Genomic DNA, 14,938 nt, shown 5'->3' on the forward strand with positions numbered 1-14,938 from the left:
TGCTTTCAATCCAGCAACACTTTTACAAAAAAGGATCTCCACGGGGGAAAAAAAACAGCATTTCGTAAGAACACTAGACAGGAATTACTTATATGGCTGACAAGATAGCGGATGGCACCGCTCAGGGAGGACTGGGGCACCTTTCTCCCCTCTACCCCTGAATGGGCTACGCCGACTCCTTCTTCTTAGCAGGCGGCGACGAGGGCCTGCAGGCATCTATAGCGGCGGGAGCAGAAGCCGGAGTTGGAACTCAGGCGGTCCACAGTGGGGGGGGTAAGATCCGAACCGGGGGAGGCATGAGGAAGAGGGGCGGGGAAGGAGGCGAGAAGCCAAAGCGAGGGCCAGCCTTCTCCTCTGGGGCGCCGGGGCATCGGTTAAGCAGCGATGGTGATAAAATGATGGGCGGAAAGGGTGAGAGTGGAGAAGGAACGTGGGGGGCGGAGGCGACGCGTTGAAGCACAAGGTCATTTTGCTGATTGGAGTGGGGGGGGGGCATCAAGGTCCCTGTATGGCCGGGGAAGAAAAGTTCACAGCCTGTCATGCAGTTTGCAGAGTGTGTGTGTGTGTGTAGTTCCCCACCCCCAATATTTCCCAACTGGGCATATATATATATTTCTTACGGTGGGATCGAGTAATATGGATGGGTTTACCCTAAGCCTTTCCCCCCCCAGCTCGGCCGTCCTGTGCTCCGTTAATGCTGAGTTTAGGTACTGTTGGTGGATAGATAATAAATAGACAGATGCATATACAGTACGTGCATACAATAACGAGAAGATGTAGTCACTCCCCTTTATCCAGCTCAGGACAATCCACAACGTTTCATGTTCTTTATATGAGCCGCATCAGTAGTCAGGGGGCACCTCGCCATCTCCTCTAAGCAAAAAAAAAAAAAGGGGGGGGAATATCTCTCAAAACTCCCCAGAGACAACCTTAAGTTTGGATGTGGAGGGGGAAAAAACGGCCTCAGCAAAACAACCTGCCTTGGCTCTCTCTCGTGATCAGTAGGCTCCCTTTCTTTATTCAGCATTACATTCCTGGCACATTGGCCCGTGAAGAGAATGCTGGCTTAAAAAGGAATTGCTTAATCTGTGCTGCCGTAGATATTTTCACTTCCAACCTTTTTCTGAGTTGTGCTCATGGAGCAAAAAAGCAACAATCCTGCCTCAGTGCTGCTATGAAGCCTCTTAACAGCATCTTGGATCTCAGGCGGCTCTTTCTTTGTGCATTTGGAGGAGACAAAGGGTTGTGATCAGTTCTGTTACAAGGCTTGTCAGGAAGGGAATGTGAATTTAAATGAGGCGGACTAACCGGGCTGCAGAAATTTGGACAACCAGTAGATGACAGAAAAGAATTAGGGTTACTGCCATCTAGTCGTTGTGTGGAGGTTCGCAGCAGAAAATTTCTTTATCAATAACTAATGATAACTAGAGTAATTTCTTTGGCAAGATCAAACCAGACACCAACAAAAAGATCTACTTTTAGGCAATTTAGGTGACTTGCAATAGATTTGCAAGCACCTAATTTTTAATTGTAGTGCCTCACTTTACATTATGCTGATGAAATAGTGAAAGTTTGGAGACACTTGGAACAGATTTTTTTGTGCAGAACTGTAAGTTCTATTCAGTTATTCATGACTCGGACTCCAGTTGGTGCATCTCCAGAGTTTTAATAAGAAACCAAAATAGATCCCATGAACCTGAAGTCTGGCAGTCTTGTTTAACTCTGGGAGTAAGAATATCTTTCTGATGTGTACCACAGGAGAGTTGGATCAATATAAAACTTCTCTGATATTTTTCTCTTTTAATTAGACTAGCTAGGTTGCCAGTTGGAGTTCTGTATATGGAAAATAATTTTACACAGCCATATGCCTACTAAGATTAAGCATCTATACTTCTGAATACATAGCTCCAAACAAACATTTCTACCAAAACTTAGCTTGCAATTCTTTTTCAAATACATCTTTCACTCTGGCAGCCATTGAAGCAAATTTGTTGATGCTAAACAGTTGTTTAAAAAAGAAGCCTATAAATATCTTATTCCCTGCATATATACAAAGGAAATTATATAGATATCTGTGCTCAGTACTTGATGTATGTTGATTTATTGAATCAACTCATGAAAAATAATGAAGGCAAGTGATTTAGCTCCTCCATTTTCAAACATACCTTAGACTGCTGAAACATTGACTGACCTTGTACAAATTTTCTGGAATTAGGAATTGGGCTGTTAGATGATCAAAAATGGCTTTCACAGTCACAGCTTTTATTTTAGACACTGCTGTCCGTTCCCACCTGTGGGAGAAAAGAGTTTGCTTGCCTGCTGGTTTCTGACTTGAATAAGACTCTTTTTTAAGACGGAAGCAGGAGGGAAATCTGATATTAAGAGCCTCTGAGTCCCTTGCTAGGGAATGGTGTGAAGTCACATTAGTACAATAGGCTTAAACACAAGGCTGCACAGTGAATACGACACTGCTTGTCGCTTTGCCTGGCATGCTGTCCTTGACTCCTATCTGTAATAGGTTGGCATGGTTTCTAAACAATGAATCTGGTTGGCTTATAGCTAAGCATATCTTCTGAACTCAACATACCTGTGTTATTGTGTATGCAACAGTATAAATGATACTGTTAACATTAGTCAAAAAAACTGCAGACACAATCTCAGTTTGCAAAAGCCTTGTTAACAAAGAAAGCATCTGAGGTCTCATTTAAATTTCAAAAAATAAATCTTGATTTTTTTCAACTAAACGTTATAGTTGATTAATAAAGTCTTCAAGCTTTGTCAGAATATAGTGATTCTTTAATACTTTAAGGCTAAACTTAACAGAATTATGGAGTAAATCTGTATTGTTCCGGAAAACAAGACGGTTATTGTCTCTCTGTGAAGTCATAAAATGGTTTGAATAAGTAACTCAAAATGTAGAATTAATTCAGTCATTTTTATGTATATTGCCTATTTCTTATAACTGATCCATTTGGCCTGGTTAACATGGAGCAGAATAACTTAGTTAATAGTGGCCACTTATTAATAAGCTATTAAAATACTTCGGAATACAAGTTGTGCTTTAAGTCAGAAGTGATCCAGAATGCCTCTCCATAAGTTGTTATCAAAGTTGTATTTTTAATGTGATCCATAAAGAAAATTATTAAATAGTGGGTAGAAATAATCTTTTCTGCACCTGATTTAAAGGTAAAGGTTCCCCTCGCACATATGTGCTAATTGTTCCTGACTCTATGGGGCGGTGCACATCTCGTTTCAAAGCCAAAGAACCAGCACTGTCCGAAGACATCTCCATGGTCATGTGGCCAGCATGACTAAATGCCGAAGATGCACTGTTACCTTCCCACCAAAGGTGGTCCCTATTTTTCTGCTTGCATTTTTACATGCTTTTAAACTGCCAGGTTGGCAGAAGCTGGGACAAGCAACGGGAGCTCACTCCATTATGCGGTGCTAGGGATTCGAATTGCCAAGCTTTCTGATTGACAAGCTCAATGTCTAAGTCACTAAGCCACCGTGTCCTGATTACTCTAGTTATTTTAAATAAAAGTCAGTTTAAATCAAATTTAGTTTTTGACTAAGCTCCATCAATTTTTGGAGGGTAGTAGTCTCTGCCATGTAACCTCAAGAGGTGGAAGAAGGCTTACACTATACTTTGTACCTATAAAAACATATAAAAAATAAATGTCCTTTTTAGGATAGAGGTTGGTGGCTGTCAATGGCCATGTTGACTGAGGTCTCCATGGGGGAATGTCAATAGGTCCTTCAGTAGCCAATCTAGACATTTAAAACGGAAACATGGAGTCTAGCAAAACAAAACCTGAATGATAAGCAGACATATTGGAGCTCTTCACTGCTTGTTCGCTTCTTGAAATGCTTTTTTATAAAAACTAGATGTTATTTGAGCCCTTGTTTGCAGTGAATTTTATGGCTCATTGTGTTACACTAGTTCAGGAAAGATAGCTGCTCCATAGTCAAAGATCTGTTATCGTGTATCACCCAAAAAAAATTGTGTACTGTTCCTATATAGACGGATAACTAAGTGGAACGCCTTAATTCTGGCTCTGTCAACATCCTGGCCCTGCTGGGGAGGGGAGTAAAGTAAGCGCTTATCGTTTTCATCAAGGCCAATAGAGTTGGGGTCATTTGTATTTCTGGAGGGAGAGTTTTCCAAAGGACAGGTATCTTGACAGAGAAGATAAGGCATGTTTCTAAGGCCCCACCAGGTAATGCAGTTTCACCATGAGATCTGGATACCCATTCTACCAGATTAAGATGGGGCAGATAGAAACTATGAAGGATATCGGATCCCACAAATTACCTGGCCTCATGTCATGTTGAGAGTCAATGGTAACAAACAACCACTGGGACTCAATGCTGTAGCAGTGCTATATGGATGTACTGTATATCACTGACCATTTCATTCCACTGGATTCTGCACCAGTCGAAATTTTTGTATACTCTTCAAGGGAATTCCCATGTAGAGCATATTGCAATTGTGGGGGAATAATAGGAGAGCCAACAATAGGAGGTTAGTAAGATATGAATCACTGAAAATAGTCCCTGTTTGAGCAGGAGCTATGAGTCTAAGAACCCCCAGATAGTCCACCAACTTTAATGGGGAGTATAGCCAAAGTTAAAGAGGGTAAATCACTAGATATGGTGGGATGTAAACCCCACAGCCACTCATTTTATCATGCTCGAGCCAATTCTGGTTCTTCCCCATCTAGACCTGTGCAGTTTGCAAGCACTGAGAAACACTCCACTACCTAGGTCAGAGATGTACAACTGTGTATCAACATCATAGTGTTGATACTTTACCCAAGGTGAATGGTGACCTCACTCAGAAGTTTCATGTCAATGTTAAATAGGAGCAGGGAAAGAATTTGGTGTTATGGTTAAGGCACTAGGAGATTGAGTTCTAGTCCCAACTTAGGCATGAAAACTGGTTGGGTGATTTGGGGCCAGTTACTCTCTTTCAGCATTATTGTTGTAGAGAAAATAGGAGGAGGAAGGAGTATTAAGTATGTTCACTGTCTTGAGTAATGAATAGAATAATAAAGGTCAGATAAAAATAAATAAATAGACTTAAGCCTACTCCTGGCAAAGGGCAGGTCTGTGGCTCAAACTTTTCCCCAAATCATCACCGTTGGAGCTAGTTCTGGAAGAAGAAGAAGAATTGCTGAAAAACTGTGCCATAACCAAAGTCTTTAAGGCAGGATGCTCAATATTTTGGTGACTCCATATACCTTTAAAAAAAAGTTTGGGATTACAAAATGGATGGGGCTAGCTAAGCTGGGTTTTGCAATAGGGTTTGTGGGTTTCCCCCTTGATTTTATAGTCTACTATCCATTTAGCATACAGCATCTACAGAGGTCATGCAATCACTGATATACAAATTTAGTTTAAAGAAAGCATCAGCTTTATTTAGATTTTAGGGTAGATGTTATAATTCGATATCTAAGGAATCTAACCATTTAACTGCTTCTGATGTGGCTGCGTGAGATCATCCCAAGTGCCTTGAAATTTCCTGAGTAGACATTCTTGAACTATATGTACGGTTTGTTCTGCTGCACCACAGTCACATTGCGAGCTCTCAGCCATTCCCCACGTGAAGAACTTTGCTATAGTTGTAGCATGGCCTGTCCCGTGGATTCTCCCTTCAGTAAAAAAAACTACTCCCAATTCATGAGAGTCGTAATCATAATATATGAAAAGTAATATACCTTGTGAATACATTACTTGTTGGAGCTGCACCACAGAAAATTTATATGAATACCGAAGAACAGACGTCCCATATATTTCTTATACAATGCTCCATTAACAACGAGCATAAAGAAAGATGGATAGAAATAACTGAAAACGTAGACTTCACCCATAGTAGCCAGAAAGTCCCCATTACGATTTTATAGCTGTGATGTTTTTATATCATAGTAGTATTCATATATTTTCCAATTCAAAATAGGGACTTTTCAGGGCCAATGAAAAGGAGCTAGGTGGTTGCCAGTTGGCCTCCCCAGGCTTAAAATGCCAACGGATTCTTGTTTTCCTAACAGTGCAATCATTTTATTCCTATTTAAATAGCCACATTGTTCAAATAGATGGGCAAAGCAGAGAAATGACAGTAGTCCAGAATAGATATATTTTATGTATTCTATGCACACGTCAGCATTTATACAAAAGGCGATAAACTTTTTTTATTTCATAGTTGGTTGGGCTGTGAAGGGCTGTAATTGGTGAGGTCTGGGTTCAACTTCCCATTTGGTTGTGAAACTGATTGATTGACAATAAGCCAGCCACCAACTCTTGGCTTATTTTTAATTCAATTATTCAGTGTGATGGTGAGTGGAATTTATTTTATTTTTATTTATTTTTATTTTATTTATTTGTATGCCGCCCTTTTCCCTGGGGGGACTCAGGGCAGCTCACAGTTCAGGGGGAGGGGAGGACAAACCAAGTTACATATACGACAATACATCATTAAAAGCACAACATTCATACTATTCGGGCAGGGTTAAGGTCTTTAGCCCCAGGCCTGTCAGGACAGCCAGGTTTTAAGGGCTATGCGGAAGGTCTGGAGGGTGGTGAGGGTATGAATCTCCACGGGGAGTTCGTTCCATAGGGTCGGAGCTGCCACAGAGAAGGCTCTCCTCCGGGTAGTTGCCAGCTGACATTGGCCGGCCGATGGAATTCGGAGGAGGCCTAATCTATGGGATCGTATCGGCCTAGTGGAGGTAATTGGCAGTAGGCGGTCTCTCAAGTACCCAGATCCAATACCATGAAGGGCTTTGTAGGTGACAACTAGCACCTTGAAGCGTACCTGGAGATCAACAGGTAGCCAGTGCAGCTCGCGGAGGATAGGTGTTACGTGGGTGAAACGAGGTGCACCCACGATCGCTCGCGCGGCCGCATTCTGGACTAGCTGAAGTCGCCGAATACTCTTCAAGGGCAGCCCCATGTAGAGCACATATTTCCATGTTCAGTGGTCAAATACCTTAAATAACTAGTCAGGGCAGATTATAGAGGAGAATTGACTTGTTTATGCTGTGAATGTGAGCTCTCTGATGCACTTGACTAGACAGTATGGAAGTAGAATATTAGGAATGGAGAATCTCTTGTCTAATCCAGTGAATTCTTGTTTCATTCCTAAATAGCTTTAGACGTGGACAAGATATTCTCTGCTCAGAAAGCCAAATGTGCAGACACTACAGTACTATTTGTACAGGAAGGGAGCCAACGTTGTTCAAATTTCCTTTATGAGAGTTGCAGAGCGCGCACTGCAAGTGCCCTTGGAGAACCATCTGCAGGCTCCAGCGTGTTGGAAGCTGCTGGCAGTTTGTGAGGGTTTGCTGGAGGAAGGCTGGGTCTAGAGTGAAGAGAGGGCCTTGTGGGTAGGCTCTGCAGATGCTTGGCTTGCTTCCACCCCTTTCTGAAATCCGCAGCCCAGTTTTCCAGGAGGGCTTCCAACATAAGTTGCAGAGTGTGCACTGCGCCTCTGGGAAGCCTACATCTTTCTGCTTCCTTCAATTCTGCTTCCACCCCCCCGAATAGAGCCTCCTGCAGAGCCTCCACCTTCGTCTGGGAACTGCTATCGGCTCTTCTGCCTCACCCAGCGATGGAGAGCACCACAACTTTCCATCCCACTGCCTCCTCCCCAACCAGGCCCGGCAAGCTCCCTTTGGCAGACAAGGCTCCACTACCCTGTTACACATGGCACAGGGCCTGGATCCTGGACCAGCAGCAAAGGGAAGAAGATGGCACAAGTCAGCTGCAGGCAGCAGGGGGGGGGGCAGGGGTAGGCAGTGGAGTGCTGAGCAGCCAAAGGGCAAAATGGGGGTGCAGATAGGTGGAGTTGAAGCAAAGGCGAGCACAACAGAGGAAAAGTGTGAAATCCTTACCTAATGAAGACACTATCCTGGCTTAATAGCTGTAACTGGAACTATTGGAATTGTGATCACATGATGTTTTGCCTAACGATTGAATTGCTCGGCAATGGAAATTCTGATCGTAAGTTGAGTAAACCTGTATTTACTGATTCTTCTTGCAGTCTGAGCTCTTTTCTTTTTTTCCCCAGACATTTCATTAAAGATTGCAAGTACAAAGATAAAAACTGATACAAACTGTAGAAAATATGAAAGGTGTAGAAAAGAGAAAGAAAAGTGAAAAGAGATAGACGTAAAAGGTAAAAAAAGAAGATATGTAATAGTTTATTTCCCCCTCCTTCCACACAAGTATAAACTGTTTGGATAAGTCAACACCTCTAGCACTTCAGTGTATTCCCATATCTCATGCCTTAGTAATCAAACTGCAAAAACATATCATCCAGTCCTAGTCTTGTCTCCTTTCAGGCATAGCTTGAGTAATTTCTCTTTGTCTCTTTCTAGAAAGAGTTTCCGTGATTGCAGACATTCCTTTTGTAAATCCAAGATAGGAAGGCTTTCCAAGCCACTCTTCTGATTTATTATTTGTATTTCCTTTTAAATTATTAATTTATTTAAATTATTAAGACAATCAGTTGTGTCATGTGTAAATCATTTTTGGCAACTGTTTTCCATATCCCTCTTAAAACCCATTTTCAGATCCATAGCATCATTTTCAGATCACTTTGGTAATTCAGAATTTTTTAAAACTCCAAACCCACATTCAAATCAATATGGGTTTTATGCAATAAAATCTGTTATTCTTGTATATCCTATGCTAGAGTAGCAAACAATCTTGTAACATCTGAGTATAGGTAGGTAGTCTTCGAGTTATGACCACAACTTTGCCCAAAATTTCTGTTAAGTGAGACATTTGTTAAGAGAGTTTTGTCCCATTTACTTCCTTGCTTCAGTTGTTAAGTGAACCACAGTTAGTAACCTGGTTGATAAGTGAATCAGGCTTCTTTGAAGTCTATCTAGCCCTTTAACTTTCCAACTTCCACATTGTAGTCCCCATTTTTTCTCTTTTTCAATCCTTAGATATACATGGAATGCCTTTCAAACCAAGGTTAAATGAGGTTTTCCCAGCGATGTGCTACAGCTTGTCCTTTAAAAGGATCTTCGCTGCAAAGAAATAGTAATGAGCAATTTTTGCTTGGTCATCAGTAATTGAGAGGAAGCAAGCAACTCTAATGATTCTTTGAAAGGCACTCGAACCATCGACTTAGGCAGAATGAATAATCTCTGCCCCCCAGACCTCTCAAACTTGCTGGAGAATGCTGTTTTAGGATCTCTTTGCAGGGAGATCCTGTATGGATCCAAACACAGGTGATCCTTGCCTTCTCTTTAATCCAGAGAGAAATTCTGAGGCGCTGATGTTTCCTATTTGATTACTGTTTCATCACTGGCTTAGTCTGCCTTTGCCGCCCGAGAAGTCACAGTTCAAGGTATTTTCAACCATCTTTCCCCCCCTCACAATTTGCAGGTGTTGATTTTCCTTTGTTCAGCCTTTTTGGTAATCTATTTTTCACATCTGTTTGCTACAACTGGGAAACTATGGCTAAGATAAATTCATAGTCAGTCAGATATCTCTACAGTTTAATATTTCGTTTTGATTGTCATAACTTATGGTCCAAGAATCAGACATCACTTGTATCATTATCATTTATGTGAATTTTCAAACATGGGAAGATCATCTCTTACGATTTCAACAATATATCTACTTCCATAGCACTACTTATTGATAAAATCTTAGGTTTTTTTTTTAAAAAAAGAAAGCAATAGACCTGGCTTTTGTGCTCTTTTCTTTTACCTTCCGCAAGAGGTTCCTTAAGTTTTCCTCATTTTCAGCAATCAAAATTGTATCACTCTAATTAAGTTTATTGATGTTTTTCCAGAAATATTGAGGCCAATTTCTATTTCTTCTAGGCCAGCGTTCCGCAAATACAAGTAGTTGAAATAAAGTGATAATATAGAACCTTAGGGGCTTGATGACTCATCAGTTAAAGATGCTGAATCTTAATATGCTCTTCTCCCAAATTTGGATCATTAATTATTCTGTATTGTGTTTTGTTTCTTTCTAGTCAATACGGGATATGAATTCTTTAACCAGCATTTGAGATAGCCCAAATGCATCCATGTTTTAAAAGACGATCCACAGTTGTAGTCTATACAACAATAAAGTAAAAAATAGATCTCATTTTGGAGTTCTCCTGCATTTCTCATTATTAGAGCCGAGGTGGCGCAGTGGTTAGGGTGCAGTACTGCAGGCCACTTCAGCTGACTGCTATCTGCAGTTCAGCGGTTCAAATCTCACCGGCTCAAGGTTGACTCAGCCTTCCATCCTTCCGAGGTGGGTGAAATGAGGACCCAGACTGTGGGGGCAATATGCTGACTCTGTAAACCGCTTAGAGAGGGCTGAAAACCCTATGAAGCGGTATATAAGTCTAACTGCTATTGCTATTGCTATCCATTGAATGTTGGCAATATGTTCACAGGTGCTTCATCTTCTTCTGAATGTAGCTTGTAGATCTGGCTATTCTTATTTTATGAAATCTGGAATGCAAAATCACGAACAAGATATTAGTAGTATTTGAAATAAGTGCAGTTATTGGGCGGTTTGATCATTCATTAGTACAGGTAGTCCTCAGGTTATGACCACAATTGAGCCCCAAAATTCTGTTGATAAGTGAGGCATTTGTTAAGTGAGTTTTGCCCCATTTCATGACCTTTCTTGCTACAGTTGTTAAGTGAATTACTGCAGTTTCTAAGTTATGGTTATTAAATGATTCTGGCCTTCCTATTGATTTTGCTTGTCAGAAAGTCACAAGAGGTGATCACAAAATCCCAGGACATTGCAACAGTCACAAATATGAGTCAGTTGCCAGGACTCCAAATTTTGATCACGTGATCATGGGGACAGAGGTGGGTTGCTCCCAGTTCAGCCCGGATCAGGTGAACCGATGGTAGTGGCGGCAGGAGGCTCTGGCCCACCCACCCGGACGCTTCTGCACATGCGCAGAAGTGTCACGCCCGCCTGAACCGGAAAATTAAAAATAGAAAAATTGGCAACCCACCTCTGCATGGGGATGCTGTAATGGTTGTAAGTAAGAAAAATGGTCACTTTTTTAGTGCTATGGTAATTTTGAACAGGCACTAAATTAACTGTTGTAAATTGGAGACTACCTGTACTATTCTAGGTTGTTGTTTTTGCTTTTGAAATATAAATTGATATTTTCCAGTCCTTTGGCTACTGTTCTGTTTCCCATATCTGTTACAGACTATAAGTAGTGCTTAACTGTGTCATCTCGTACACTTGTAGTTTTTCGGGTACTTCATCCATTTTTGCAGCTTTGTCATTAGCAAAATTTTCTAGAATTCATTTTAAGATGATCTCCAAGGTGCCTTCCAGCCTTATGATTCTATGTTCTAACTTTACTTTCTAGCAAGTAGGCCTTTGTAGATATCAATTTGGGAATTATTTTGGTGTAGTTCTTTCATATAGCCATATCACCTCTTCTTTATATCATAGTGTAGCAAAGATTTGATTTTGAGTTCATCTGGTGATAATACAAAATAATTATTGAGTTTACTGAAATAAATATTGGTTATATATATTAAATCTCCTTGTCAGAATGATAGCCTGTCTCCTATTTAATTTTGTACGTAGAGCCCAAATTCATTATTCCAGATGACATTTTACTTCTAATGTCAGCATTCCAATCTCCCCTAATTAATATGAGAGGTTTTTTTGTTTTTATTTTCTTTTGTGTTACATTGACAAGGAATTGCAAGTTGCCATTGAAATATTCAACTTCTCCTGTGCACTGCTTGGAGAGCCCACGCATGGGTTAATTCTGTCTGATTGCCCTGGATTGAATTGAAGATCTTTAGCCATGCCTCCTGTGCTGGCACCTCAGATTTTTCAATTCAGTCTAAGCCCAGTGGATGTGTTACAACATGGTTCTTATAAAAACATTGATTGGACTCTCCAAACTAGCCTTCATTCTGATTATTTTCCAATTACAGGTTGGTGAGTGTTTTAAAGAGTTTTTTCCCTTCGGTTGCATCGATCTGCGAGCCAATGTGTCCTGGGCTTCATTCGGGCACGCGCTGCTGTCGGGCGGCAAGGGCTGACACGGGAGGGTTGGAGCGCTGACGCCTCCCTCGATTAGTGGTCTTCCGGGCACAGCAGCAGTGGTTAAGGACCCGGGCACTTGCATTCTTGCCCATCGCTTCGGAAGTGGTTTTCGGAAGCCTTCCGACCGGTTTCCTTGTTGCTGCGGCCATTTTCCAGCTAAATTGAAGGCGGTAGCCATTTTAAATTGAGAGTTTCCCGACTTTTCAGCGCAGCAGCCATTTTGTGGCCATTAAATGCATCGCGTTGGACACAGCAGTCAGTTTGCCGCTTCTCTATCTCGCTGCCGCCTGACTATCCCTGCCTTCAGCAGAGAGCTGCGAGGGTCTCTCCGTATAGCCATCCAGTGGGTTTCCTTCCACACTATCAGTGAGGCTTGTCCCTCAGAGCGCCTGCAGTAGTTTTTGACTATTCCCGGCCATACTCCTGCTTTGCCACCTAGGGAGCGCTGGGAGCAGTTGGGATCGCGCCTCTTGACTTGGCCTACCACTATCGCTCCCTGTCTCCTCGCTCCTTCCTCAGGACCTTCCACAGCCCTTGGTCTACCAGGTGGTGAGTGCAGCGCATCTGCCTGGACAAGGACACTACATAGCTCCTACCATGGCAGAGAGAACCCCCGATGAGGCAGACCATCCAGTTCCCTCAACCAGTAGGTGGGTTGTTAGACAGGCCAGCAAGACAACCTCAGAGGCCCTTAGCAAGTACCATCAGGCTGGAGGGAAGAAGCAGGCCAGTTCTTAGGACAAGGGGGCTCTTAGGCACCAGAAGGCGCTCTAAAAGCAGTTTGAGAAGGCTCAATGCACAGCTACATCAATTGCAGAGCCTCCCTTAAGGGATCCACCTCAGGAGCCATGCCTTGTTGCCATTGAGCAGTCCATAACAGACAGTGAGGATGAGGACCAGCAATTTTTCTCTGATGTTTCCATAGGATCTGCAGAGTCCCCCAGGCCTTCGATGGCGGACAATGCTGACCTATTCCAATGCTCGCTGGAGGCTGAGGAGGATCTTCCTCCAACCTTGCCCCTGGCCCCTCAGCTTCCCTTGTCCCAGGCCACAAAACGGGCCTGTCCGGTAGAGGATCAGGGTCCGGCCTTCTCTGCAGAAATGCAGGAGGTGATAACTAGGGCCATCTCCCAGGGCTCAAACAGAAATCCAAACAGGCCCGCAAGTCTAGCACCACTGGTAGTCGGCCCCGGGACACTACCCACAGGTCATCTTCCCTGCACTCTTCCCTGGACAGCGAAGATTCTGCTGTAGACGAGGATGAAGAGCCGAGGTGGCACAGTGGTTAAATGCAGCACTGTAGGCTACTTCAGCTGACTGCAGTTCTTCAGTTCGGCTGTTCAAATCTCACCGGCTCAGGGTTGACTCAGCCTTCCATCCTTCCGAGGTGGGTAAAATGAGAACCCGGATTGTTGTTGGGGGCAATATGCTGACTCTGTAAACCGCTTAGAGAGGGCTGAAAGCCCTATGAAGCGGTATATAAGTCTAACTGCTATTGCTATTGCTATTGTTTTGCCTGAGCAGGAATTCTCTGGGGATGAGGGGGCCGTCCCATATAAGCCAGCCTTTTCTGGTTTATTTAACCAGATTTCCTTCAAGATTATCATTAAGAAGGCCAAAACACCCATCCGATTAGGGGCCTCCATACCTGAACAAGCCACTTCTGAAAGAGTTGAGCACGGTGAGGGGCTCTTTGACAAGCCCATCATTGCTCAGGAGATAGTTCCAGTACCTAAATTATTTCTGAATGTTGTGCAGCACCAGTGGGCCCAACCTGGTACTCTAGTCACACCTAGCAATAGCGAGAGGAAACTTTACACTGTGGACGCTGCCTTGGAGGCTCTTTTAAAACTACCTCAGGTAGATCCGCCGGTGCAGACTCTTACCTCCTCCTCCGTCTTGCCCCCCAACCTCTTAGAGGGTCTGAAAGCGGAGGACAAAAGATCAGAAAAAGCATGTCATAAGACCCATCAGGCCGCAGCTTGGGCCATTAAGACGGACACCTCTGCTTCCTTTATGTCTAGGGCGTCCCTTCTGTGGCTCCACCGCCTTGCCGTGAAACTTCCTGCAGGTGACACCAAGTTGAGGCAGGAACTGAACAAGATTATGGCAGCAGCTGAATACAAGGCTGATGCTATTCTTAATTCTGCAAAATTTGCATCAAGGGCCTTATCCTCCAATGTCACCACACACCAGCTATTATGGTTGCATCACTGGAACACAGATATGAGGTCCAAGTGGTAGTTGGCCTCAGCTTCCTTCAAGGGGACAAAACTCTGGTGAGGCCTTGGACCTGGTTCTTGTTGAGAACAAAGATAAAAAGAAAGTAATGCCTTCTGTTTCCAAGAAGGCGGAGCGCAAAGGCTCCGGATACTTCAGGAAACAGTCCTTTCATCCCTCCGAGGCCTCTACCACGCTCTGGCGTCAGGTTGCAGCGCTGTCTACGGTCCTGGCTTCTAGCAACTACCTCTCCCTTGCACGTCATCCCAGGATCCACAGTTTCCTAAAAGGAGCCACCAACTTACGTCATCCTGTCATCCATCGTTATCCGTCCTGGGAGTTGAATATTGTCTTGAGGGCACTGAGCAGCCCTCCGTTCGAGCCCCTTCGATCCTGTGACTTGAAACACCTGACTTTCAAAATGGTCTTTTTGACCGCCATTACTTCTGCGTGAAATATCTCGGAGCTGACGGCCCTGTTTGTCATGGAGGACCTATGTATCATACATCCCGACAGGGTCGTTCTCCGTCTGGATCTTTCGTTCATCCCTAAAGTCAACACTTGGTTCTACCGGAGCCAGAAAGTCATTCTTCCAAACTTTTGCCCGCATCCAAGGCATTCTAGGGAGCACAGATGACACAAACTAGATGTGCTCAGGACACTC

General features: G+C 43.2%; 1 protein-coding gene across 1 annotated transcript in view; it reads left to right on the forward strand.

The window, feature by feature from the left end:
• The first annotated feature begins 202 nt into the window (after positions 1-202).
• UBA1 (ubiquitin like modifier activating enzyme 1) overlaps positions 203-14,938 on the forward strand; it is a 44,573-nt gene continuing 29,837 nt past the window's right edge. Inside the window, exon 1 of the mRNA XM_087710728.1 lies at positions 203-271. The gene's annotated coding sequence lies outside the window, so the exon portion shown is untranslated. The remainder of the gene's footprint in view (positions 272-14,938) is intronic.

Source organism: Thamnophis sirtalis, unplaced genomic scaffold, assembly GCF_051295495.1.
Source record: "Thamnophis sirtalis isolate CommonGarterSnake01/CBP01778 unplaced genomic scaffold, rThaSir2_p1.2 scaffold_3, whole genome shotgun sequence".
Classification (NCBI taxonomy): domain Eukaryota; kingdom Metazoa; phylum Chordata; class Lepidosauria; order Squamata; family Natricidae; genus Thamnophis; species Thamnophis sirtalis.